A 3,307-nucleotide genomic window follows, 5' to 3' on the forward strand; every position below is an offset into this window, starting at 1 on the left:
ACTGACAGTCTCTCCAATGGCTGTATCAGATTAACGTGAATGTCAGTCCTATTACCCAAGGGATGCTGTGGACACGGAGACCGTTAATGACTTGCCCCATGTCTAGTAACTAGAAACTGCAGAATTGGTTATGGACAGTTTGTGTCCATAATCCAGTCTTCTCAAGTGTGACATGGTCAAGACAAAAGAAGATGCACTACCAGGCCAGGCACTGTAGCCTTGAGGCTAAAGTCCTCACCTTGAGCGTGCCAGAATCCCACATGGGCATTGGTTCTAATCCCGGCAACCCCACTTCCCATTAAGCTCCCTGCTTCTGGCCTGGGAAAGCAGTCAAGGATGTCCCAAAGCCTTGGGACCCTGCACCCGCATGGGAGACCTGGAGGAGGCTCTGGGCTCCTGGCTTCAGATTGGCGCAGCTCCACCTATTGCAGCCACTTGGGGAGTGAATCATCGGACCAAAGATCTTCCTCTCTGTCTCTTCTCCTCCTCTGTATGTTTGACTTTCCAATAAAAAATAAATACAATCTTAAAAAATGAAGACGCACTACCAAATTTTTTGAAATGTATTTATATAAAGTGGACAAATTTCACAAGTATCAAAACAGAGATTTAGAACCATTCAAATGCTAACCCAAGAGAGCTAAGACTGAACCAAGAGAAATATTGCAGCTTTTCAAAAAACAGAATCGATCATCAAGTTTCAGATGGTTATAATATTGATCATATTCAATATTATTTCCTCATGAATCATGCCAAACTGAATTCATTTTCTATCTTTATGATTGCTACAACTGAAAGAATATGAACATAATATAGGTATACCATACATTGATTTTAAAAAAAGCTCATTTGTCTAGGAAATATTCAGAATGCTCTTAAACTTGAAAGTTAAATACAATTTTGATAATTTCCCATCAATGTGTTCTTAGAAAGATGTAACGCCTTACAAGTCTCTATATCAATACCAAAGTGGCTTGGTGCCTTGGTGGCTATCTTTATATGATAAACAAAAAGTTCTGCATTTGCATTTAAGTTACCTTCTAATCAACTATTTAGTGGGAGGGATTGAGTAAAAACTCAAGTTAAAAATGCTGAAAGCTTTATTTAACAAAAAGTCTGATGTGATTCAATATACACTACTGTGAAAATTGTTTATGTATTTTCAGAGTATACAACCAGAAGCAGTATATAGAATCAGAGAGCCAACTGATCATATAATTCTAAGATCACATCTAGTTCTGAGAGCTCTTTTCCTACACTGAGATGGATAGATGAGTGAATAAAGATTAAGTAAAAGAGCTGATAGTCACTTTAGTTATGATAAAAAGTGAGAGGAACTGTATTTTTTTATTCACTGGCATAACCCCAACGCATAACATGGGATGTGTCCTGAGATCCGTTATATGTATTTTTTACTGTCTGTGCAGATTAGAGAAGAGTGTTGGTCATCATGATATGATCACTGGATGCCAGTTTATTTCTTAATAACATTTTTAAGAGAACATGCTTTATCTTCTAGTATTTGTGACTTACTATTTGTAAGTGATCATATTGATCATAAGTAAATGAAGGTTATTATATTGCTGTATTCTGGCTTACATTTTCTGGTGAATTCAGCTCTATTTAAAAAGCCTATCACTCCCTTGAACTAAGGAGTGAAGGCATGTCTGAGAACAATGTGAGCCCCGACCAGTCAGAATGGACGCCAGACAGACTGATGCGTATCAGTTAAATATCAGTCTGTCTCCATGTAGGGGAGAATCAAGCCATCAGGGTGCTGAGTTTAAACAGTGCATATTTCTATTTTATCTTTATTGTAATGAAGGAGCTTCCTCTTTGCCTCCTGCTGTGCACTTTTGGTGGGTCTTCCATATGGTTGCTGCTAAGTATTTTGGCATTTTCCCAACTGTTACAATTGGGTCAGTAGGGGGGACTATGTGGGAGTAATAAAACAAGGGTGACTGCGGCAGGGAGGAATATCATCACCGCTGCAGAGCAGCTTATTGCCTCTAACGTGTTCAAGCACATGCTCTGTGCCATTTATTACAACAGGCAGCCTGGGCAACCCGCCTTTCCCCCATAGAGCTCACCAATGGAATAGCACAGGCTCTGGGTACAAAGACTGGGTCTCCTCCGCATGTTTCCTGTCTCCTTATTTCACTTTCCTACAACAACCAGACAAACTCGAGGAGGGGCCAGACAACTGCAGCTCGCATTTTGCCAGGTCATTCTAGCATCTTCTTGAATAGACTGCTTAATTTTAGCAGCAGCAGAATTATCAGGAGTTAGGTGAGCTCTGGGAGCCTCTGAAGCAGGAAAAAAAAAGTGGGGACAGCAAATATCTAATCTCAAATGTAAAAATTACCGACACAGGATTCCTAAATCCGGAAATGACTCATAATATTGACATTACCATTTGAGTTTTTCATAACAGAAATAAACCATAAAAATACTATATTTTTATCCTGCAGAAAGCAGTGTTGCTTAAGATAGTAGATTCTGAGGAAAGCCAAATTAAGATCCTCAATAATGAAATTATAAACAGATCTGTCTGAAAAGGTACACATACAAGGTATTGTCCTTATTTATATTTGTAATTGCAAGGATTAGCTCATTATACTTTTCCTTTATCATGATATGGAAAAGTTTTTGGCACATCAACAAGCAAGTGGATATGCACTATCCACATAGGTTCACAAGAAAGTCATGGATTTTTCTTTAGCAATTACAAGCAATCAAGAAATAGGGGTAGGGGAATTCCAACAACTGGTGCACACACACATATGTTTTAACGCTTCCAACATTAAACAAAACACGTTGCGTTAGGAAGCCTGTTCCCACTTCCTTCCTTCCCGCGCCAGCCTTAGTCTCCGGCTCCGACAGACCCACTCCGAGTCCAGAGTCCAGGAGCTCAGACCAGCAGGTGAACGCCTCGGCTCCTACAGAGTCTGCGCCAAGAGCAAGGCAGCAACATCCCGGTCTGAGTCACTGCGGAAAAGGGCGTGAACCCCGGGACGGACCAGCCCAGGGCGCAGAGCTCACCAGACCCGCACCTCTCCGCACAGTTCCGACAGCAACCGCATCTAGTCAGCCGGGACGACTCACACCTGTCCGGATCCGGGGGGCCACAGACTCAAACTTCCCTTGGGAGAAGAAGGAAGAAGGCTAAGCGAGGCTTATCCCTGACCGCATTCAGCACAAAAGCCCCTGGGCGTTCACCACGCTCCTCAACCCACTAAAAGGTCTGGGGGTGCCGTGGAAGAGACCCCCCGGAAAGCTGGAGGAATGGGCAGCCACTGAAGTGAGG

This window comes from Ochotona princeps, chromosome 3 (assembly GCF_030435755.1).
Source record: "Ochotona princeps isolate mOchPri1 chromosome 3, mOchPri1.hap1, whole genome shotgun sequence".
Classification (NCBI taxonomy): Eukaryota; Metazoa; Chordata; class Mammalia; order Lagomorpha; family Ochotonidae; genus Ochotona; species Ochotona princeps.